At 41.3% G+C, this 26166-nt stretch overlaps 1 protein-coding gene across 1 annotated transcript in view; it reads left to right on the forward strand.

Moving 5' to 3' along the window:
* The first annotated feature begins 8899 nt into the window (after positions 1 to 8899).
* THRB (thyroid hormone receptor beta) overlaps positions 8900 to 26166 on the forward strand; it is a 378575-nt gene continuing 361308 nt past the window's right edge. The window contains exon 1 of the mRNA XM_081825696.1: positions 8900 to 9398. The gene's annotated coding sequence lies outside the window, so the exon portion shown is untranslated. The remainder of the gene's footprint in view (positions 9399 to 26166) is intronic.

The raw sequence follows: 26166 nt of genomic DNA on the forward strand, positions 1-26166 counted from the left end.
AAGCTAACTTGAAAGCCAGCAAAATAATTTCGAGCAGCAAATGACAATCATTGATTATAACTTGTTGATGAAAATGAGAAACCATGCATCTATACAGTATAAACAAATGAAATTCAAAGTTTATGAGGAAATGGAGATTTGCTTGACTCCAAAGTACATCCCCATAAAGTACTTATTAATTATGAAGAAGAAAAAAGCAACTTAACAGTTGGCAGACACCCTCTTAACCAAGTAACCAATGTGAACATCATCAGTCATGGGACAAACTGAAAATTGTGTGCACCTTATACAACACAATAAGAAGAACACAGCATGACTACTATGAAATTGCTGCCAATGAACCATAAGAGAAAACATCGGAGGAAAAAAATCAAAGTACAATTCCACAAAATAATGACCTTTATTTTTAAAAGTGTCAGGGTCATGGAAATCAAGGAAGGACTAAAGAAGTCTTCCAGGTTGAAGAGACGTAAAAACTAAAGGCAACAGATGATATTGAAGTGGACCCTTTTGCTCTATATAGAGGATATTTTGGGGACAACTAGCAAAACTTGATTGAGGTATGGACATTAGGTGACAATAATAAATCAATGTTAATTTCCTGATTTTGATGAGTGTGTAGGAGCATGTCTTGGCTTGTAGGAAATGTGTACTGATGGAGAGTATAATATAAAATATACATACATATATAATATAAAAAACGCCAATGAAAAGGCAGAGATTGTCAGACCAGATAAAAATCAAGATCCTAGTATATGCTGTCTACCAGAAACACACTTAAAAAAAAAAAAAGATTTTATTTATTTGACAGAGAGAGACACAGTGAGAGAGGGAACACAAGCAGGGGGAGTGGGAGAGGGAGAAGCAGGCTCCCCGCTGAGCAGGGAGCCCGATGCGGGACTCCATCCCAGGACCCTGGGATCATGACCTGAGCCACCCAGGTGCCCCAGAAACACACTTTAAATATAGAGAACTTATTCAAATATTATGTTCATTGTTTGTCTTCCCCCAGTAGGATGTAAACCCATGAAGACAAGGATTTTTATAATGTTGCTCTCTCTTTCTCAAGATCCTCAGACCTTAGAATAGAGCTTAGCACAGAGTAGCCATTTAAAATTGTTTGTCGAATGAATAATTAAATATTCCTTTTAGACCATAAGCTCAAGGCAGGGCCCATGTTTCCTACATCACTGTTTCCCCATGGCCTTTCTGTTAGAAATCCCTCAATAAACATTGGTAAAATGAATTTAAAAATTAAGAACAAAGGCATTTGCCTCACCACTATGGAATCAGGCTAAATTCACATGGAATTTCTTGCTGTTTTCCGAAAAGAAATTAAAACAAATAAAAAATTAAGTTAAGCCATTATCTATTAAACACTGAAATGGCTGCTGGACTATGGAGACATACATTTTAAGTTATCTATTATCTGCTCCCACCTCTACCAAAAAAAAAAAAGAAAGAAAGAAAGAAAGAAAAGAAAAGGGAAAAAAAAAAAACTATAAATGGAAACATTTTACCAGGTTTTTTATTTCTACTGGAGCAGATATCCCAGGTATTGATTACCAGATGGTCATGATAATGGCCATGAAACTTCATTAGCACTAAAAATGCTAGGCCCAGCAAAACGTTGCTTACAAGGTTTTAGGTTTCTTATACGATATACTGATAACATGAATTAAAATATCCTTTTAAGTATTCCCTGCCCTGATTTTATTCTTGCCTGTAGTTCCATGCATGAGAAAAAAGAATTCACCTTCCCATTGCAATCCAATATAGATTAAACCAATTTTATTTTTCCATAGAAAATGGAATTATTTTTAAAAACTAAAAAATGGGAAGTAATCTCAATTTCTTTTAAAAAAAATATTTGACTAGCTCTGTATTTTGTGACTAATGCAGGCACAGGACCAAAAGCTAATATTGGGCTCAGAGTTGCCACATCCATGCTCATATTCATTGATCCCTTCCTTCTTCAGACACTAATGTAACATTGTAGAAATTAACATTTTTAACACTTTGAATTGGCTTATTACACACATACCAAAAAGGACACAAATCATAAATGCACAGCTCAATGAATTATCACAAAATGAACAATGGACACAGCTGTGTAACCAGAACCCAGGTCAAGGAGTAAAACATTATTAGCATCCCCAAGGATAACCTGGTCTCCCAACCACTAGGCCTTCCTCTCTCCCCAAAGATACTCCCTTTCCTGACCTCAAAGAAGATAGATAAATTTGTGCCTGCCTTTGTATTTCATATAAATAGTATCATGGAGTATGTGCAATTTTGGTCTTTGGCTTCTTTCACTCAATATTATATTTTTGTAGAGATTAACTTTTTATCTTAAATTGAAATCCTTATTGAATTTTGGGTGATAAAATATAATCAAATATCATCCCTGACCTCAGTCTCTTTACAAACATGAATTTTATCAAAATATAACTTTACCAAACATTATAAAGTCACTAAAATAGTTAGATACTGAGACTAAGAGTAGCTAAATCAGATTTTACGAAAGGTAATAAAAGCATCCAAACTAGAGCTCAGCTCAGTGACCTGCAATGCATTGCTGACTTTGTTTCTGTTTGTAAATCATTCTATCTAAAAATTATTGTGGGCATATTAGCATGATTTTTTTTCCAGGGTTGTTCTTTGGTGTTAGATTCGAAGCGGCTTATTTGTAGAGGGAACCGTGCATCTGTGTATACTCTATTGGTCCTTCCCTGTCATTAGGCTGTCACTGATACTATAGAGTTTTACAGATTACAGGTTTCGCCTAAAGCTACAGTCAGCTCTCTCACCCAGTAGTAATTGGATAGACAGATTTGGCTCAGCTCAGCAAGTCTGTACTTCTGTATGCAAAAGAAGGTCTGCATTGAAAAGTAGCCTGGCCAGGTCAGGATAAACAGAGCTCCGTGGGGGAAGTTTAGAAAACCGCTTTAAAGAATGCTTTTGGTCCTGTGCCTGCATCTTTACCAATGGAATTTCGTAGTTTATGGATACATATGCATCATTATAGATTAAAAATAATAACCAAAAATATAGGCTTCATTTAAAAAGATTTCTAAATTCTAAATTTCAAAAAGTTGGCTTCATTAAAAATGGGTGTTTTCTAACTTTCTGCATCCACGTACACACAAACCTTGCAGCTGATATTCAGACCGTGATTTTTATTTGTTTTCAGGACGTACCATTGCCAGAAAAGAAAAAGAAATTGCATGGACGCTACAAGCTGCTGTTTAATTTCAAAAACTCTAAAATCTAAAGTTAATTTGTTCATAACAAACTTGTTCTATAATAAAACTTAAATCTGGAGTAGTCTAAGTAATAAATTTATGTTCAGTGTGGGAGAGCTTATGACACCATGAAAACCTCCACTTTTTCACTTCATAAATTTACTGCTATATTGGCCCAAATATAAGGCTTAGTTAGGCTGCCTTAATTTTCAAAAGAGAGGAAAATTTCAAGTTGCAAAAATAAACTCTGTCACACAAAACTTTCCATTTCTAGCCCCCAGGGCAGTGGAAGGAGTGGAAATGTGCCCTGATACCCCTTCCTTCCTTTTGTTTTACGTGGTTCCAGCTAGTGTTACTGATACTGAAATTTAAATACAATTGCTACCTTAGCAAGCCAGCCAGTCCGTTAGAAGTTGCATTCTGTTACTCAGCGGGCTCCAAAAAGGGGCTAGTGTCTCTCACAGAGTCAAGCATTGTTAGAAACAAAACAGCTCTTGAAAAAGGAGATTTTAAAACAGATTTAAGGTGATTTAATCACCTCCCTTCTCCAATTCTTCCATAGCCTCTCTTCTCTCAGCAGCTCCAAAGGGAGGCTTGGCAAAGGAGGAACAGGTAGCAATTCTTTACAAAAGTAGCGCAGATGCTTGGGAGCTGTTGCCTGCCCTCATCCATGCCAATTCTCTAGCTTGGAGAGGGATCCTGACCCTCTAGACAAACAGCACTTCACGTGTGAGTCCTAGCTTTCCATTTGCCGGTCTGTTTCACGCAAGTGTTTGTTTGTTTGTTTGTTTGTTTGTTTTTAACCTCTCCAAAAAACAGTTTCATCATCTGTAAAATGATTTTTTAACACTGTACATTTGTGATATTAATAATCTCTGACTTTAGGAACAGAGTACCTCAGAAAATAAACGAAGCTTATTATTGGAGCTGGGAGGGGTCACATCATTCATTGGGGCTCAAGGCATTCAATCACTGTTGACTTACCCATGGACTGTAAACTTGATCTATCCTGCAAAGTGGAGGCAGGTCCTAGGTACCCAGACAAGCAAGGTGGGGGAGGACTGAATCAGGAAACTGATTAACTGATTAACACTTTTTCTTACCTCCCAGGGTTTTTGTGAGAATTAAGTGAAAAATGTAACTGGAGCCCTAAGCACATAAAAAGCACTAATAAATATTAACTATTACGACTAGAGCCTTTGGAGCAACAGGATGTAGCCCGGGCTGCTACTGTCCGCCACAGACCCATTGTCTTTGTTTTCTGCTACGCAGCTAGAACTGGGGGCACATGGCTGAGCGCTAGGCGGCAGAAGGTATTATGTGTGCCACTGGCGGCTCAAAGCTTTTAAGAAGTTAGTGCCCTCTCCACCTTGTTTTTCTCCTTACATTTAGATGCAAAAGATGACAAGTCCCTACGGAATGGAGGAGCCTCAGAGAGGAAAAGCCAGAGTCCCATGAAGGAAGACAGCCATTGTCACACCCCAGCCAAGAACAACTTCCCTGGATTGTTCTTTGTGTCGTTATTTATTTGGGGGTCTACTTGTTGCCTCAACCTACCCTGACTAATTAAAACAGCTATAGAGAACCAGGATTCACATCTTAAAGTACTCTCCACCTGGTGGGTCAGGAGTTCTCAACTATAAAACAAATGAGAAATTTTCAGTTGATCAAAGGTCTAGCTTAACCTTGCACCTTCATATTTCTATGTAGTTTCTCCCTTGAGCTGAATTTTCTTCCATTACTGTGCACTCTGCACAGCTCCCAGATATATGTGCTCCCCTTCTGTCTCCGTGACCTAATTTTCCTTAAGACAGCCAAAACGAGGTGCCATTTTTGTGTGCTTTATTTAAACCCAAAGTGCATATGAAAGCAAAATAAGGAGAATCCTAAGAATTTCGATAAAAATGCGTGTGAATTTTATTAAGCATAAAAGCCCTGTAGATACTTAACCTGGATTTTTTCCTATTGAATAAGGGACAGGTGGGGCTAGGTAGGGAGAGAGAGGTAGAGGGCCATGGGATCAGGCTCACAAAATTCAAAATGTGGGAGATGAAGGGAAACCAGAGATAAGGGAACAAATCAGACCATCCTATCCTAGGTGTCAGAGGTGGGGTCTTGTTATAACAGCTACTTGTGACCAACCAAGAATTACTGGACCCTAAAAAGGAAGTAAGCCATTGAAGGTGTTATCAGTAGTCCTTACTCAATGGTGCTATCAACAGATGTTAAAAAGATTTAAGTTCACTGGTTTGCCTTCTATAAAACACCATCCCTAAAAGCCCTCAGTGGCAACCCTGTCGGGACCCCTCTGACTCCTGAGAACTTTCTGTATCCTTGCTTAATAAACTTCTATCGCTTTACTCACCCTCCTTTGTCCGTGAGATTCATTCTTTGACTCCGTGAGACAAGGACCTCGCTCTCCCGCATCACTGTTCGGTTCCTGGTCTTGAGTGGTGAGTGCCATCTTGTTTCGCCTGCCGAAGAGCAGATGATACCTAAATACACAGCTCTGTTCAGAGAAAAACACGTTTCCTGTGGAATACATTTCCTGATTCAGTCCTCCCCCACCTTGCTTGTCTGGGTACCTAGGACCTGCCTCCACTTTGCAGGATAGATCAAGTTTACAGTCCATGGGTAAGTCAACAGTGATTGAATGCCTTGAGCCCCAATGAATGATGTGACCCCTCCCAACTCCAATAATAAGCTTCGTTTATTTTCTGAGGTACTCTTTTCCTAAAGTCAGAGATTATTAATATCACAAATGTACAGTGTTAAAAAGGTCGTGCCACAGGAGTGAGTCGATCCAGCTAAAGGGCACACCTAAAAATGCCCTCACAGTATAGGAGTGCACAACTACCCAAGCTTCACCTAAAACGTATAGGAATCCATAAAGGAACCACTCTTTCTCTCCAGCTCCATGACAATTCCAGAACTTCTTGGCCATAAAACAAAAACTATCAGTGGTGGAATTATTCAATTTACTGCAGATTAATTAATAACCTAAAAGTATCAACTTTAAATAAAATAAAATCAGCTTTAAATAAAATATAGGAACACAAAGTGTGTCCTATTTCTATAGCCTGTTATCAGCGCTAATGCTAAATCAGGGTTACTTTATCAGCATAAAATACTTTGGAACAAAAACAACAGCAAAATCTGATTTTCATTATCTAAGGCAACTTCTCCTGTCTTTAGTCTTTTAAAAATAGTTATGATTTCTCAAGTGCCATATATAGTAGATTCAAAGAACCTCCAAGCCAATGTATATCTGTGCCAATGATTTGAAAATAGCAGAGGGGACTTGGTCAGCGGTGACCAGAAAATGCAAATTGGAAGGCAGGTTTGGATGATTAAGTAATTGCTCAAGACCAACCTGAAAGCAGATTTACATTTTAGTGCATTCCTAGCAATGACAAACTAAGATCACAACCTGCTTTGCTAAACAGAGTAGCTTGATGATGTTCTATTCACATCCAGGAATGAAAACTCTGACATCTCGTAACTAATATAGAAGAAGCCATTATCGGAGGTTTAAGCAACTGCTTAGTGCTATGTTAATTATGCATTGCAGGCAAACTGTGATTGTGTCTTTGCCAGTATTTTATTAGAATGTCAATTCAATTGAATTACATCCCATGGGAAAGATTAGCATGGATTTTAGTATGGATGTGTGAAAGTGTTGTTGTGCCTAGGCCAACTTTTAAAAGTTGTGTGCTAATTGGAGTGAAAATGGAAAGAGAAGTGTGAGACTGTCAGGTCCAAGAAATCCTGTAGCCATTCTTCCTTCCACTCCACCATAATCCTGTGTTTGCAAATGGTACAAACTGAACACAAAGCCTCACAGACGTCAGCACTGCACTTTGAGCATCATGAGAGGATAAAAGGGATTTGAATGAGAAAATGTATGTTCATACATCTTCTCCCTAGCTTAAAATAGGAAGGGTATTCAATATGAAGCCATACACCTGATGGGAATTTATTTACAACAATTTTTTTAGTCTTCTCCCAAAGAAACTTAAGAGGAGCAGACTTTGAGATCTGGGGTCACCTATGATAACACCTATATTTTATTGAAGAAACAGAGGCAGAAAGTTAAGGTCACCTGACTAGCATATTAGTGGCAGAGAAAGGTCCCAGGTCTCCCAAAAGTCAGTCCAGTAACCTTCTTTTATACTATTATTGTTTAGTTTCCAGTTTCTAGACAGTTTCTAGTTTCCAACACTTTCCATTTTTGTCTTTTTTTTTGAAACTTGTAATTAAGGGGAAAATCTGAGTGTATAATACAGGCAGATGATTACTCTTCTTTGGCCAAGTAAAAATAGGACCTAGTAAAGGAGATGGGTAAAAATAGAGGAGACATGTATTGGTGAAATCTCCCGCCCCCAAAAGCAAACAAAACCTATAGGTTACAGGTCTTCGAAACAAGCCCCTGAGAAAAAGCTGTGAGCTGCTTTTTCTGTGGCCCTCCAGTTCCTGCAGCCTCCTTTGTTTTAGGGTGTTTTCAGGAGTTATCACTGGCTGCCCAGATGAAAATTACAATCACTTCAGAAAAACCCAAAATAGGATTGCCTCCTTTGTGATGACTGGGAAATTAAGCGGCCATCTGATGATACTTCCAGAATTAAGCTGCCAAACAGAATCAGCTACCCTTGTTGACTATGGGTCCTCTCTCTCCCCTCACACTGATGGGGGTGGTGGGGGTAATTTTGGGGACGGAGGGCAGCAGTGGACTAGGGCCGAAGAAAGAGAAACTTTTATGCTTCCAAAGAAACTTAGGGTGTGCTAATGTTGCAGCCACTTGCTCAGGCAGCTCCTCCCCATCACCACCAAACTCCCCACCTCTGACTGAGGAGCACAGATGAGGGGTGAATCAGAAGGTGAGAGCGCTCCCTTCGTGGAGCCGGTAAGCCTCTCTGGCCAGGTCTGGGCGTCCCCTCCAGCCCTGGCAGGTAGGGGGCAGTTCTCGCGGACAGGAGCTGCCGGCCACTGAGGCCGGGCATGCGCATAGGTCAAGTCAGGCCTATGAAAATATCACAGCGCCTGCGCCAGTCTAGATGGCGCTCAAGCACAGGCAGGTGCTGATTTTCAAAGCCCAGGGTCATTAAAGAGAAACCTGGCGACTCAGAAAGTCATCCCGTGACTGTTGTTGACTCTTTTCGAATACCCCTCCCCCACTTCCCCACCTCTGTCTCCTCCACCCCTCTCCCCCCACACCCCGCCCACCCCCGTCCTGGCTCTGGGTTCCAGAGCTCACAGGGCCACTTCTTTCCCCCATCCTCAGGTCCTGAGCTCGCGGGGTCCCCCATTCCCTCACCTCCCCGAGTTTTGGGATGGGGGAAGAGGAGCTCTCTCTCTCTTTCCTTTTCCAACAATGTCGGGCTTTGGCTTTAGAGGGCCCCACTCCATACCCCACTTCTAGGCTCGGGCTCTCAGGGGACCCCCACTCTTTTTCCCTGTCCCAGATTCTGTACTCGTGGGGGAATCTCCCACTCTCTTCCCCCGCCAGACGCCCGACTCGTGGGCCCCCCCTCTCTCTAGCCTGTCGTACCCTCCGCCCCTCCCTCCGCCTGGCCGTCCTCAGGGCAGGCCGCCCGCTGCCCGCCCTTCCTCCCGGCGGGGTTACTCCGGGACAGGCGCCCTCCCCCGCCCTCCCGCGGCGGGAGCCCAAGCCTCTGGCGGCGGCGGTGGCGAAGCCCGGTGCCAGAGCCGAGCCTTGAACTTCCTCTCGACGTTGGAACCCTCCCCGAGCCCCTGCGTCCAGGACCTCGGCCCCCGCTACAGCCGACGTGGGCGGCCGTGACCACCGCGGAGGGGGAGCGCCTCGAACTCCGTCGGGTGCCCGCGGGCTCCAAGAGGTGCCCTTAGGCTCCAGGACCCAGAACCGCGCGGGTCGTTTGGTCTTCGCCTCTCTGGGGTTTCCAGCGCTAAAGCTCCCGGAGCCCTGCTGCCGCCCTGCAGACGGACTTAGCGCTGGACGGCCCCTCCCGGATCTCGAACTGGACCCTCCTGGGCTGAACTTCAGGCGGCCCCCTAAGGCCTAGCGCGGTCGCTGACCTGGCACTGCGCGGGGCGAACCGGCAGGTGCGACCGATCTCCCCTAAGTGAGCGCCTAACTCCAGGGCTCCAAGCCCCCGGTACATTTTTATTTTTAAGGTAAATGTTATTGAGAGCTCCTACACTCTTCTGGGCAAAACCCCATGCAATTGTTTTAATGTAAATTCTATTGCAGTATGAAGTACACATAAAAGGTGCACGGTGCAGAGCTGGATGAATGTTCGCGAATTGCATATACCTGTGTAAGCGGCAGCCAAACCAAGAAACAGACCAGGACCAGCACCTTCGATGCCCAGCTCAGCTCCTTCCAGCCCACTACCCACATCCACCCACCCACAACCACTATCCTGATTTCTCACACAAGGATTGGGTTTGCCTGTTTTTATACTTTATATAAATGTGATCACCGAGAATGTGCTTTTCGTGTATCTGATTTCTTTCACTCAACATCATGTCGTCGTGTTAGTGAGATTCATTCATGTTTTGGCCTCTGGTGGAAGGTTCTCGTTTCTATATAATATTTCCTTCTATGGATATACCACAAATTGTTCTGTTTTCATGGAAATTTGGGTAGCTTCCAGTTTTGTGGCTATTACAGAAAGTGCTGGTGTGAACATTCTAGTACATGTCTTTTGGTGGATTTTGTGTTTCTGTGGATAAATAACTAGACATGTTTCTGTGGATAAATAACTAGACATGGTATTGCTGGGTCATAGGAAGGCATATGTTCAGTGTTACTGAATACGGCCAGAGAGATTTCCAAAGTGCTATGCCCATTTACCTCTCACTAGCAATTTATGAGAATTCCCATGGCTCCAAAACTAAGTTTTAATGAGGACCTACCATGTACAGTGAACAGGACACACTGAGTTCCCATGCTCTAGGAGTTCTAGCAGGAGAGACAAGGAGTATGCACAATGATAAATACCTAGGCAAGCTAATGCGTCGAGGTGGTAAGTGCTGGGGAATGAATAAATGGGCCATGGGATGGGAGAGGGCGTTTAAAGAAGGCCCCTATGAGGAGGTGACAATGGAGTCCAGACCTCCAAGACAAGAAGGAATTCTGGATAAAGACGGGCCAGGGACATGAAGCTGATCCAACTCTCTCCCACCTTTTTCTGCCTCCCAGTTTGTGGGCTCCCTGGACCTGGAGAGACCAGATTTATAGATCCAAATACTCACGTTCACAGTGCTGCTTGCTTAGGTGAGAAAGTCCCAGGAAGGCTTCTGGCTGGACCACCCCCATTTCTCCTGGCCTCTGAACTCCCAGACACTTCTCTCCCAGGGCATTTCCACACTCAGTTGTATAATTAGTGCTCCTTACGCTTTATGGCTGGGCTCCACATTTTGCCAAGTACATTACCACTTGAAAAAATATTTCTGACTCCCAGTTATTGATGAGGTAGCCTGGTGTTAGACACACACAGAGTTCCCACAGAGGAAACAGCATGAAAACATTAACATGCCCAAAGCCAAAGGACAAGTCAGAAAAAGATCAAAGGCAGCCCTGGACAGTTCACACCACCCTCCTCCAGGCGCTGTGCTGAGGGCTTTTACACAGAGTCCCTTTAATTCTGACAACAAACCCTCCAAGTGGGCATCATTAGCTCCGGTCAACACAAAGTCACATAGTTAATTGAGGGAATTTAGGTACAAATCCAGAACTGTCTGACTTTAAAATTAAGTGTCTCGGGTCAAGTTCCCTAGAAGTAGAGTCTATAACCAAGATTCTTGTTGAAACCATTTTCATATAAAGTGCTTGCAGGAAAAGAGAGGGAAGCAGGATAGGGCAGGTGGGAAAGCTGAACTAGAATGGGGTCTCAGCTGGAGACTGGCTTCAGTCTCTTCCTCAAAGAACATGAATTCCATCACAGTGTTAGTCCCACTTTGAAACAAAGGAAGAGGCTTTTGTACCCAGCTGTCAGCCAGTCCTTGGCATTAGTCCAGGGAAGGGGATATCTACGAGCCATTACCAGCCAAGACAACAGTGGCCAAGAGATTGCACCAGCCCAGTGAAGGGGCTCTGGCTGGGGAACCAACAGCATCCACTATTCCCAGTAGCAGTTTGTCTTTGCCCCAGCCTCGTGTGGGACATCCAGGATGTTCAGGAATCACCGTGCTCCAGATACTACAGTCTTCCTAGCTCCCACGGCCCCCAAACTTCCCCAACACCAGGGGATCTCAAACTTCAAAGCACGTGTAGAATTTCCTGAAGGATTTGCAAAAACACGTTGCTGGGCCCCACTCTCAGAGTTTACAATACCCAGGGTTGGATGGCGTCTGACAATTTGCATTTCTAACATGTTCCAAGAAGGTACGATGCTGCTGGTCTGGGATCACCTTTGAGATCCACTTCCCTGCAGCATCATTTCAGGTCATTACACCTGTTCCCATCTAAAATACTCAATGATCTATTATTTTAACCAGGTTCTCCATAGGCAATATGTCTCCGCAAATGGTTATTCTATTCATGGAATTATGAAGGTCTGTGGCAGATAATTTGGACATGCAAATCTACATGGTACCCTCTTGGTGACCCCCAGGATTCAATCCATTCAAAAAGAGAATTGGGAATCCTGGATTGACTCAAGGCAAAATTTTGGATTAGCATAAATTTTCCCCCAGGATCCCAGACGCCCTTTCTGCCTTATGTATTTCCTCCCTATTCCCGTAAAAGCCCCAGAACATTTTATGCTGAAGCTGGCTCTACCTGCTCACAAGAGCTGATTTGAGCCTGTCTCTTCCCAACTGACACAGAATTCAGCAAATGCTAAAAAGCAGGGCTTCCTCCCCACCCCAGAGAGTTAAGTTATTAAACTTTTACTGCACACCGCTGCATCTCTCCCTCCCCACCTTTAAAAGCTGTCTGAAAACAGATTTGAAATCTCACACAATGTATAGTTGACAATAAAATTTAGTATTTTTGTGTTCCAAACACTACCTGTTATGTGCCACACTATGCTGAGTGTTTTCCCATGTTTTTCTTAATTCTCCAAATAATCCGTTGAGGTGTTTTCATACTGAGACTAGGGAAAGTTAAGACTCTCACAAGTTAGCTGCCTTGCCCAAGTTCATATAAACAGAGGTAGCCTCTGGCTTACCAGCCCACATCTACTAACTAATCTCCAAAACCTAGGCTCTTTCTGCTACTGTAGTCCTACTTACTTGCACTTTGAAAGAAGATCAAGTCTAAAACCAAAGAAATGGTTCCTTCCTGCAACAGTTCATAAACGTTGTTTTTTTGTTTTGTTTTGTTTTTTAAAGATTTTATTTATTTATTAGAGAGAGAGAGATAGCGAGAGCAGGAACACAAGCAGGGGGAGTGGGAAAGGGAGAAGCAGGCCTCCCGCGGAGCAGGGAGCCCGATGTGGGGCTCGATCCCAGGACCCCAAGATCACGACCTGAGCCGAAGGCAGACGCTTAACGACTGAGCCACCCAGGCACCACCAGTTCAGAAACGTTTTGATCTCAGGACCTCTTAACATTCTCAAATATATTGGGGTCCCTAAAGAGCTTTGGTTCTATGAATTATGTCTATCAATATTTATAGTATTAGAATTGAAACTGAGAAATATTTAAGACTTTTAAAAATTCATTTAAAAATAGTAATGGTAGCGGGCGCCTGGGTGGCTCAGTTGGTTAAGCGACTGCCTTCGGCTCAGGTCATGATCCTGGAGTCCCTGGATCGAGTCCCACATTGGGCTCCCTGCTCAGTGGGGAGTCTGCTTCTCCCTCTGACCCTCTCCCCTCTCATGCTCTCTCTCATTCTCTCTCTCTCAAATAAATAAATAAAATCTTAAAAAAAAAATAGTAATGGTAGGGGCGCCTGGGTGGCTCAGTCCATTCTGCATTGGGTTCCCTGCTCAGCAGGGAGCCTGCCTCTCCCTCTCCCTCTGTCACTCCTACTGCTTGTGCTCTCTACCTCCTTCTCTCTGTCTGTCAAAATAAATAAATAAAATCTTTTAAAATAAATAAATAAATAAAAAATAGTAATGGTAAACCATTACAGGTTAATGTAAAGACTACATTTTTATTAAAAATAACAATATTTTCCAAAACAAGAAAGTATTTAGTGAAAAGCATGTCATTATTTTGCGTTTTGTGCATTTCTTTAATGTCTAGTTTAATGGAAGACAGCTGGAGTCTCATAACTGTTTCTGCATCCAGGGGCGCCTGGGTGGCTCAGTCGTTGAGCATCTGCCTTTGGCTCAGGTCCTGATCCCAGGGTCCTGGGATCCAGCCCCACATCCGGCTCCCTGCTCAGCGGAAAGCCTGCTTCTCCCTCCCCCACTTCCCCTGCTTGTGTTCCCTCTCTCGCTGTGTCTCTCTCTCTCTCTTAAATAAATAAATAAATAAAAATTAAAAAAAAAAAAAACCCGTTTCTGCATCCAATCTGCTACATTATGTTGTTAGGGTTGAAGAAAATGAAGAAATTCCGGCCTTACCCACATAGGGAAAGGGAGTACCTCACAGATCCCTAGAAATATTCTCAGGTACCCCCAGGCACCTTTGAATCACTTTGCTAACTACTGTTCTAATTATTAAATTTCAGGCTTAGAACAGAGATCAGGAAACAATGGGCTTCAAACCCTTAGTCCATCCAATTGTATATTTAGAATTTGATTAATCCAATGAGTTAAACAGCCATACTATAAAGTAAATATAAAAACTATATTGTGGCATTTCAAATATTCTCTCTCTCTCCCTGTCTTTTTTTTTTTTTTAAAGATTTTATTTATTTGACAGAGAGAGAGGGAACACAAGCGGGGGGAGAGGGAGAAGCAGGCTTCCCGCCGAGCCGGGAGCCCGATGCGGGGCTCGATCCCAGGACCCTGGGATCATGACCTGGGCCGAAGGCAGACGCTTAACGACTGAGCCACCCAGGCGCCCCTCTCTCCCTGTCTTTTAAATCGCAGTCACTGCCAGCCCACTGATTTTCCAAATCCCAACAATGGATTTTTCAATACCATGTATTCATTTTGCAAACACATTATTGAGCCTCTACTATGTACCAGGCGCCATGCTAGACATTGGAGACATAGCATGGAAAATACCCAAGCCACTGCCTTCATGGAGCTGACAGTTTAGTGGGAGAGACAGGCTGTGCGAAGCATGCGGAGACAAAACTATGCGGTGCTGTAGAGAATCCTGGGAGATTTTCTACAGAGTCAGGGGGTGTCTTTCCCAGGGAAGTGCTGAGGAGAGGCCTGAAGGAGTCCTAGAGGATAATTTAGTAAAAGTGGGATGGGATGGGAAGCACAGATAGCAAGGCTGAAAATGTGTGAAACTGGGCCAGAGAAATGAGGCTCATTGGCCATGTCAAAGATTTGGGTCTTTCTCTCTTTTTTTTTTTTTTTTTTTTATTCATGAGAGACAGAGAGAGAGAGCAGAGGGAGAAGCAGGCTCCCAAGGAGCAGAGAGCCCGATGCGGGACTCGATCCCAGGACCCCGGGATCATGACCTGAGCTGAAGGCAGTCGCCCAACCAACTGAGCCACCCAGGCGCCCCCTTTCTCTTAAAAGAAACAAAAGGCCAAGTTTTAAGTGGAAAGAGATGTGTTGTGGGTGAGACCATTCAGAAGAATTTAGAGTAGTCTAGGTCAGACAAGGTAATAGCTTCAGCTCCTATGGGTGGGGGTTGGTGAAGACAAGTACACGGGTTGGAGAGATGTCAGGACGTGAAACTAGAAGGACCCGATGCTGGTTTGGATGTGAGGGAAGGAGAAGTCCGTGTCAGAGATGCCTCCCAAGTTGCTGTAGACATCTACGGAATACCACCTACCTGCTGGCCACTGCCCCAGGCTCTGATGGCACAGCAGAACAGGAATTAGGGTTGGGCTTGACTAGGAATGACATAAATAAAAACTAAGCATTGCTTGAACAAGACACAAGGGTGGTTTTCTTTTTTCCTCCTTTTTTATCTTTTCTCATTGAAAAGTTTAGAAACTTGAGGCTCAAGACTCTCCTCTATGAAATCCTTAGGATTCAAGATCCTTTGACCTTATTGCTACTCTAGCCCAGGTCTCTATTCCCAAGGTCCCCCATGACGGCTCCTCCAGCTCTGGCCATTATACTATACTGGCATTATACGTGCAGCCAGCAGGAAGAGAAGGATGAGAAAAGGCACAAAGCATAAGAAAACTTCCCAAATGCAACCACACGACACTTGTGTTATTTATGTCCGCTACCCAGATTTATTCATCTGTTCCAGAGAAGGTGCCCAGGGATGCTAGGAAACACAGTTTCCATTCCAGATAGCTGTGTGTGCAGGTAGAAATTCTAGTACTTGGAGTCAGGGGAAAAGGATATTGAGGGACAGCGCACATTTCCACAAACACAGAATTAGACACAGGTGTAATTTTGCACTTGTAAAGGCTTGTAACAGTTTGAGGTCAGTGGTTTCCACCTTTTAAATCTGTTTCCCTCATCTGTCAAACAAGAGAATTCCTCCCAGGTGACTTCTATAATGTCTTCTAGTTCTAGAATACTACGATTCAATGTACACTTCCCCTACAATGGGGGCTTTTCTAACCGTTCATTTGTCAAAAGCCTTGATTATGTTTGATTTGCTACAAACAAATGCATTTTGCTAAAGACACATACAGTTCTTTCCTACAATGATTCTCTTTGCTAAAGCTGGATTAACTGCAGTCAGTCACATGTGATGTTTTGCTGGCTCTTTACTTGATGCATTTGTTTTGTGGAAAATAAAAAATATTAGAACAGTGGAAAAATGTAAACTTTTTATGGTTGTTTGAATTAACCATGTGGTTTGGAAAATGTTGGGATTAAGTATACTTTCTTTTAAAAGAATACAAAAAACCACTTCTTCAATTAAAAATAATTCTTAATAACAAACATTATTAATGGTGAGTAGAACAATCAGGAATTATTCAGCAGTATGATCACTATCCCCCCTTATCCGTCTGATTTTAGACAGTTGGGGTGAAGAGACAGGTCCCCTATTCTGGTTTTGTTTGTCTGTTGGATAAAATAGGACTTATTGTTCAATGTTTTTCAGGTTCACTCCAATGTTCAGGCTGAATTTCTTGAAGTGATGGTAAGAAGATAACCTATAAAAGCGTTGGTTACTCCCAGGAAAAGAACTTGGGTCTACAATTTGCCAAGGTTACACCACAAAATAGATAATTTATAGCCAGGTTATCCAGTCCTGACTTTTGTCCCTAGGCTCTTCATAAATCTAGCCAGCCATTAAAAAAAAAAAAAAAAAAAAAGCCAAATGATAACTTTGACTATACTTCCAATTTTCTATTGAATTAATGAGTTAGTATGAGAGTCCAGTGATTTTTCCACAAAACCTTCCTGATTTGATTTATTGTAACTGAATAGTTCAAAGAACTGTTGACATGAGAAGATTCTACCTGTTTTCCATGAATTAGTGGTTAATTATGTTAAAGACCGCTTAAAAAATATTAAAGACAAGGCATTGAAAATATAGATTTAATGAAAGCACCACTGAAATCATGAAACATATTTCTTGTTAAATTAATTTAAATAACAAATTTAGCAAACAGGGTGCCTATTTTTTAGAAGTATCTTTTATCCTCACATAAGGACGGTTTGAAAATTAGCAATAAATTATATTTTAAAATTTATCTTTCTTCCTTACTTTTTTTTTTGAAGATTTTATTTATTTATTTGACAGAGAGAGAGCAAGAGAGCAAGAGAGCACAAGTGGGGGAATGGCAGAGGGAGAGGGAGAGGAGAGGGAGAGGGAGTGGCAGAGGGAGAGGGAGAAGCAGACTCCTCGCTGAGTAGGGAGCCCGATGCAGAACTCGATCCCAGGACTCTGGGATCATGACCTGAGCCAAAGGCAGTCCCTTAACCAACTGAGCCACCCAGATGCCCCTCTTCCTTACTTTTCAACCTAAAATTCAGGCACAAATTTTTCAGGCACAAATTTTTTAGTATGAATGCGTGTGTGTGTTTATGTGTGTGCATATGTAAATAGATTTCCATCTATTTTTCTGTGTGGGTCTACCTGCCTTACAAAAAAAAGTAGGATTTATATCAATTTGTCTGAACTTTGAAATAACTTTTACAATGAAATTATTTAAATATAAGCTATTTCAAAGCTATTAACCTTCTGGTAACTTCAGAAATGCAGCAGCCAATGACATGCCGTAAAGTACAATTTGTCAGTTGATAAGCTAGGAGCTAAACTTGCTTGCTCAGATTTGGGCACAGATAAGAAACCTGAATGTTTAAGCAAGCCATACTCCAGTTTTACAGTTGCCCAGAGATTTAAATAAGGCGGGATGATTGTCTATCGCAGCTCATAATAATGCTCTTAAATTTAGAGCTCCAAATACCCCCACTCACCAGTCGGCATGCTTCTCGAAGCCTTCAGACTGAAAAACTGCAGCTGTGTTTATGCGGTAATTTAGAACTCCTATTACATATGCAAGCAACTGGGCTCCATGGCTCAATCACAATTCATTCATTTTGCTTTTTGTACCAAAGAAATAAAATCAGAGAACTATACAGCATTATGGCCAGCTCTTGAAAATCACAAAAATCAGGAGATTGAAGATTATAGTCCCACAAAAAACACAAATCTTTTCCATTCCCCATTAAATCAAGTTCACAACAAAAATTCCAGATATCTGTAGCTAAGGTGTGGTATTCAGCTCAGCAAACACTTATTAGGACAAAAAATGTTATCATAATAAGAGCAATTAAAGCATGAATAAGGCAGCCCTCTTACTGTATGGATCTTAGAGTCTGATAGAAGACACTTGGAATCAAATACTCTGTGTGTGTGTGTGTATGTGTGTGTGTGTGTGAATGTATAAGTACTATTCTTTATGGAGAACATGGGTAAACAGATTGAGTTTGTTTCCAGATATAAATAAAATTCTAGACTATTTTCCTTTGGAAATATTACAAATCTGTGCAATTGTATTACTGGTGACATACATAGCAACCATTTCTAAGTATTTGCTTACTGTCTAGATCCACAGTAATCCTTACAAAACAAAAATATATGCAGTTCATCTTACTATATATAGTAGCCAGATTCTGAAAAGTTGTGTAAAAATTTGCTTTTGTGTAAATGGAATACTACTTTAATAATACTTAATGGTTCACTCAAATTTAAGTTTTTAAAAATTACAGCATGTTCAAATGTAGGTGTTTTTATAAATCTGGGCTTTTCTCATATTATTGTTGCTTGTCAAGTATATGTATGCACAGGGTGAGGAGACTACACTGGCTTATTGCAAGAAAAAAATTTTTTTTAAAGATTTTATTTATTTATTTGAGACAGAGAGAATGAGAGACAGAAAGCATGAGAGGGAGGAGGGTCAGAGGGAGAAGCAGACTCCCTGCCGAGCAGGGAGCCCGATGCAGGACTCGATCCCAGGACTCCAGGATCATGACCTGAGCCAAAGGCAGTCGCTTAACCAACTGAGCACCCAGGCGCCCGCAAGAAAAATTTTATTCTGAACCATTGACTTTTAAAGGTGCTATAGAGAAGTGAGACTTTTATAATTATATTGGAACATAACAAAGGCTGTATTCATTTTACTCTCAGGTTGCATTTCAGATGTTATGTTGATTAGAATGCAAAAGTTTCTACTGGAAACAATCTCTTAAATGCTAAGTTTTCAAGAAAGCACAGAAGCAACTCATTTATTTAAGGTATGGCTCTGTAGTAACTGTTCTTAAACACATTTCTTCTTTAACACTTGAGTGCTTCAGGGGAGAGAGATCAACAGGCTTCTTATCATTCCACCTCAATAGTCAGGCATTTCATATCTCTGAGTTGCAGTGATTGCTAAGCCAGACTCCTGAGGTGATGGGGGAGACTACTGGGAAGAAAGACCTGAAGGGTAGGACACCTGAGCTGTAAGGGATGAGAAGGTGGGGTAAATAGTAAGGGACCTTTCGCTTCCTTTTCTATACAGCTATAGAACAGAATTATTACTGCCAAGATGAAAGAAAGGAAAAGAGACATCAAGCACAATGATTCCATCTTACACACTCTTCGATCGCCAAACACAGATAGATGATAGATAGATAGATAGATAGACAGATAGATAGACGATAGATAGATAGATGATAGATTAGATAGATAGATGATAGATTAGATAGATAGATGATAGATTAGATAGATAGATAGATAGATACATAGATAGATAGATAGATAGATAGATAGATAGATAGATAGATAGATAGATAGATGATAGATGACAGAAGCTTTTAGAGTCATAGAGTCATAGGAAAAGATAAAGGTATACTTGCAGGCCAGTAGCTCCAAGCCTGATTTCAAAGACCACTTGGGTTCTAATCTCTGATTCACTACTTGGAAGTTGCATGATTTGGGGCGAGTACTTAAACCTCTCTAGTTCTGGGGTTCCCTGCCAGAAAAAAAAATAGAGGTAATAATATTACTGAACTCACAGAATGTGGTAAAGGAGATGAGGTCACCCATGTAAAGCGATCCTTAGCACAAGTGCACAACGTAAGAAACTCTCAGTGATTGCAACTGGCAACAGCAGCATTAATTTTATGGCACATAGTTGAAAGTTGCAAGCTATTTTCAACTGGGGATTAGTTCCAGATTAACTAGATTTGTGACCTTGGATAGGCCATTCATTTCCCTGGGTCTTAGTTTTCTCAGGTAATACGAAGGGGAAGATCTGGATAAAGTAATGCCTCTTAAATTCAATGTGCATGCAATCACCTAAGAATCTTGTTAGAATGCAGATTTTGATTCAGCAGACTGGGTGGTGAGCGAGATTCTGAGCTTCTAACAAGCATCTGGAATGAGGCTGATGCTGCTGGTCTAAGTACTACACTCTGAGTCGCCAAAATGTAGGCCATACCCAGTAAAGTCTCTTCCAGCCTCAAAACCGTAGTTTATAATTATGATAGTGGCCCATTTTTGTACATAAGGAAGGGATAAAGAATTGAAGTACACTTAAGAAGAAAACTAGTCTCAATTGTCCTGGGGATTATGTCTGTAGGGCTCCAGTGGATCTTGGAAGGGAAGGACAGGACACTTCTGAAGAGTCAGAAGATAATGCGCTGCTGAGAAGGTGGGCCATTGGGAGTATTTCCTGATGTGGTCCTTGGGACAGAGGCAATTTGAAGAAGTGGTGGTGAAAAAGGGAGGAAGGCTTGAGGAAATTTAAATTGGAAGATTTTTTTTCTTCTTGAGTCTTGAAGGCAGCATGGCACGCACGATAGTGAAGAGTGAAGGCTTTTGTTTGGGCTGTGTAAGGGTGTGTGTTATCAACTAGACATGAGCAGTTATCCCAGCTTGGCAACTTAATGGCTGACCTTAGGCAGATGGCTTAATTTTCCTTAATTCCATTCTTTCATCTATAAAATGGGAATAACAGTACCTCCTTGGGTTCTTGTGAGAGAGAGTCAAGTAAATTAGTGCCTAAAGTATGATGCACAGGGTTTAAGTGCACAGTAAGTGTTCCTAGAGGCTTATCCATTAAATTTATCATTGTCACCATCATCATCGTTACCATTAAGTTAGGAGCCCTGGCAGGGTGAGCATTGTAATCCCAGCTCTATTTTAGTTTCTACAGCAGTGGTTCTCAAATTTCAATGAGCACCAGAATTACCGAGGGGGCTGTTACACCACAGATTGCTGGGCCCCACCCTCCAGAAACTCTGATTTAGTATGGAGGTCTTGAGTGGGGCCCAAGATTCCACATTTCTAGTAGGTCTGGGGACCATCCTTTGAAAACCACTGTTCTACAAAATTACTTCCTATAAATGGCATGATGAAGGGATGAGGCAGCCCTGGTAAGTGAATTTTCCACACAGGTGAGGCTGACCTCATGGGACACTTTCTCACTTCAACCAATTTTTGATGAAAGCTTTTCTAAAATGTATCATTTTTATTTTTGATTTCAGAAGAGATTGAAGAGAGTGACCTCTGATTTGTGAACTTAAAATCAACCTGGAAATTTCCAGAAGGTATCCCTAAAGAGACAGTCATGGATCCCTAAAAGAGATAGTGGGAAACTCACAGTCTGCATGAGTTCCCTGAGAATAAGTATCTCATGCTAACCTTATCTTCTTTATTGTTATGGTTGCTAAACTGGTACATTGGAGAAAGGGTGCAGCCAGGAATATCAGACAACATAATGTGTGTTAAGTTGACTAATGGAGGGGTGTCATCCTGAGGAGATATTTCTTGTAGTGTGCCATCAGATTCTATCCGCAGGCTTATCTTACTCTTTCTCAATTTAGATGAAAACACAGAAGGCAAGGCAAGCCAGAATATAACACATTACCATTCCCCATGGGTGTTAAAACATAGAGAAGCACTTGACGGGAATAATAGATAAAAGGGCTGGAAGTCTGGAAGGAGAGCTAGGGTGGACTTTGAGGGTCCACCCAATCCAGAACTCTATGGATAGTTATAATCACCTATTATGGTACTGTGGCATAATATCCACCATAGACAGGCAACTACCTTGGAGCTTTTGGTCTTTGTTGCCCGGACGACAGCAAATTAACTCTTATTCCCAACAACACCCTTCCTTCTGCTCACCCAACTTTTACCTCTTCATGTATGCCTTCTTCCTTCAACCTGTTCCTAGATTGTTCTCTCAACTCTACAAACGTATGCGAAATCAGATAACCAAACTTGATAAGAACTATGAACATCACAAGAGTATGCCGACCAGTGGAGAACCTAAGGGACCGTTTGTAGGGTTTGGCTTTGGGGGTCCCAGAAGGTGTTTTGTGTTTTGCTTTACATTTATGTTCCAGAGGAATGAAATCATCCAACTTTTGGCCTCCAGAGCTGCCGTGTGTTACTATAATAAGACCCAAACATCTCTTCAGTTACCATTCACATTTCAGAGCAAACCGTGTTCACATTAAATGGTGACTTACTAACATATACAGGGTGAAATAGCATAATGCTCTATATTCTGCCTGAATCTGTTTGTTGTTTGACTAAATATGGTTGCAAGCTCCATGTTCTGGGTACATATATGTATACAGCTCTCATTCACTATGACCAGGGGATAACTCCTAAGGCCAAGTGAGGAAATGTTTTAAATGGAAAGGTGTTCAGAGGACACTTAAAGAAAGAATTCTCAAAAAAGAAAAAATAAATAAAAAAAAAAAAGAAAGAATTCTCATTTTACTTCACTACTTTGTTCCGCATCTTGTTTCCCTAGGTGGCACCATATTAGTGAGAACCCTCTAAACTACACACCGTTTTATGTGATAGACTGTCTGATAATGCACTTATCTCCCATGGTCAATGAGTGTCTTCAGTCAAGGCTAGGTAGGAGTCAGGCAGGTTTTTCATTTATCATTCCTAATGACCTGTAAATGTAAATGTTCCACTGACTTGGGCTTTTATTTCTGAGGTAAACATTTTGCTAACTAGTCATGGGTCATGTAGGCACATTAACAGCTCACTGCTAACTTATCATCACTGAGCAGCTAAACTCCATTGAGTAAAGCAGATAGTTTTTGCTCTCCTGATTTCATGATGTTGGCAGTAGCAATCCACAACCTGGGAAGATAAACCTTTTTAGAGTCCTTTCAACTTGATTAGGTTATTTAACTGCTGATTTATTCCAGAAAGACGAATTGTTTTATGTTGTAACATTTCCACTGAGTAACAGAATATTAGATGGGCAAGGCAGGAGAAAGTATAGAATTACAAATTTAAATACATTGGCTCTGTACTCAGAGATATCCATTAAAGGGAACAAATATTACAAGATATTCAGATACATTCTCAGGGTGCTGTGTATCCCTATTTTTCCTTTGCTACATTTTTGGGGATTCATGCCAAACAAAAGAATTGTAGGTGGCTGATAATTAGTAAGTGTGCTTTTTTTTTTTCTTTGCAGCAACTTTTGTAAAAATCCTCTTATTTCTTGGTACGTTCATTTCTGTCTCTCTTGGGCAGTTTGTGAGAAGTCTATTACTTGAGATGTCATGCTTGAAGAATTTATTTTTTTTAATTTTTCTGTTTTTTGAAGAAAACAATTTTTTCATTCAATTAAATTGCTTAGGGTAGAAGTGGATTAAATATCACTTGTTATGAATAATCTCCACATTTTTCTCTATTCTCTATAAGGTGCTAAAACATGCCAGTAAGAAATTTCTAAATCTAGAAAATCATTTTAGCAACAAAGTTCAAATTCTCTGACAATGGGAGGTAGCACAGTAAGTTCTCAACTGGGGATGAGTTTGCCCCCTAGGGGACATTTGGCAAAGTCTGGAGAGATTTTTGGCTGTCACAGCCTGAGAAGGGGCAAGGGCAGGATGAGGTAGATATAGGTGTTACTGGCATCTAGTGGGTAGAAGTCAGGGATGCTGCTCAACTTCCTACGATGCAGAACACAACAAAGATTTACCCAGCCCAGAACATCAATAGTGCTGACACTGAGAAACCCTGGAATCTTATTTTATTTATTTTTAAAAAATTTTAAAGATTTTATTTTTAAGTAATCTCTACACCCAATGTGGGGCTCGAACTTACAACCCTGAGATCAAGCCTCGCTTGCTCTTCTGACTGAACCAGTCAGGTGATCCTAGAATCTTATTTTAACTATAAATGAAATGAAAGTGATTGAGACAGCCTGAACTTTGCATACTAGATCACCATCCTTTTCAAAGGTAAGAAGTAGCAACGCTAAAAGGGGAACTCAGCCTAGGATGTAAGAAGAAAGGAAATTTTCTTCCTTTCTTCCTAAGAAATACAAGTGCAGGAATCATTCCATTATAGTGAATCTTGACCACTCGTTCATTAGTTCCCAAAAATTGTTGTATTTGTTATTCCTAATTTTAATGCACTGTAAAATCAGGGTATGGCATCACCACACACCATGAAACTTGTTCTTCCCCTTTCTGATATTTCATAAGCTGATGATGTGGTCTTGAACTTGTGAAAGTATATGCTCTCTTTCTTCTGCTTTTTATTCTACTTTTAGAACACACCCTTTGAAACAGGGTGATGATTTAAGCAGATGCTCTTTGAAACTATTTTTTGTTCAAATCCAGCAATATGACAAAAGAAAAACACAGGTAAACCTTGAGGGAGTTTTAGGGCAAAGGGTGTTATATATTTCACAATGATCGGATTGTTCTGTTATTATGTATCTATGTATATATATATACTACTATGCCTATAATAGTCTTTCCTTAACATTTCTTTCCACTGACCACTGCAGTGTACTATAAAACCCTTTCTTATACCTTGGAGGTTAAGCAAATTATCTTGAATAATTTGCTTCATTTCTTACAAGTCTGTTTTCTCATCTGTAAAGTGGGAATACTACCATTATCTGTCTGAGAGGATTTTTGTGTGTAATAAGTGAAAGCGTAGAAGGTGTCTGGCACATAATAGATGCTGATTAATGATAGCTATTATTTCTTTGGAAAAAAATCAGAGCAGGATTTTGAAACCATATATTCATCAAATATTTATGAGGCATCTTCCCTGTGTTTGGTACTATTCTAGGGGCTGGGGCTGGCTCAGGGGAAAAAACCAACAAAAAAAACCCGTCTTCATGGAACTTACACACACAGCAACAGACATGCAAAGGCAAACACATACACACAGATAAAAACACATGCACGCACAATGAAAATATAAACATTTGGTGTCTCTTCTCTTACTTATTTCAGAATTTAAATGAAAGTAAGCACTCCTCCAATTGGCCAAAATGGCACAGTGAAGAACAACCATAGAATTCTGAAGGAATGCTTTTTTTTTTAACATTTCTTTCAGATTTTGAGGGAAAAAAGGTATATTTCAAAAAAATTATAAAGGTTGTCTCTTTGAAATGAAAATCACACAGAATGGCAATTGGGGAAATGAAAGGAACAGGCTCTTTAGGCAATATTTTAATAGCTCAAAGAGTCATTGAAGGAGACCACAGAAGATGTATTTATTACTTTTGAACATGTAAATAAATAATTCATAGACTGCAAACAAGTCAAGTGAATGACAGTGCTAAAAAATATATGAAAAGGAAGTATGAACACATGAGCCTTCCATGATTCCTTGGTTGGAAATCTTTTGTGCCTCGGAAGCTTTGCTACCCTTTTCTCGAAATGCTTCCCCCCCTCTTCACCTGGCTGGCACACACTCATCCCCGAGCACATGGCTGAAACGGCCCTTTCAGACAGGCCTCCCCTGGCCACCCCATCTGATTTAGGTGCCTTCACTCATCATCCTTCTTCATTCATCCTCTCTTCTTCTTCATCTATCTATCTATCTATCTATCAATCATCTATCTATCTATCAATCATTCGGTTATATTTCTAAACATCTTTCTACTTTTCTTGACAAAGTTCCACAAAGGGAGGGATCATTTTACTTTGTCCACCATAATCTCTCAAGAGCCTAGCACCTGATCCCAGCTTTGCCCTCAACAAATGTTCATGGATGAGATAAAAGCTACCCACTCAAGGTGAATTGACTGCCAAGAGCACTGAGACTATCAAAGCATGCTTCCTTCCATTTTCCGTGATAGGGTGAATACACCCTGCCCCCATCGTGCTGTGTACAAATACATTGTATTATTTGGCCTTGGTCTGTATTTCTCTGTATGTGGCATAAAATGAGGGTGAGCTCAAACCTGTCATTATCTGACACAGTTCTGCCAAGACCAGTTCATACCCCACATACACAGTGACCTTTGCTCTTGGCTTTGGGTATCAATCTCTGAAGCAACGTAGAAAAGCTTTGGCTAGTCTTGACACAGAAAAATTATTTTTAAGCTGAGCAAAGAATCAGAAAAGGTGGGGCGCCTGGGTGGCTTAGTTGGTTGAGCGACTGCCTTCGGCTCAGGTCATGATCCTGGAGTCCCTGGATCGAGTCCCGCATCGGGCTCCCTGCTCGG

This window comes from Leptonychotes weddellii, chromosome 1 (genome assembly GCF_054177405.1).
Source record: "Leptonychotes weddellii isolate Sample4059 chromosome 1, ASM5417740v2, whole genome shotgun sequence".
NCBI classification, from domain to species: Eukaryota; Metazoa; Chordata; class Mammalia; order Carnivora; family Phocidae; genus Leptonychotes; species Leptonychotes weddellii.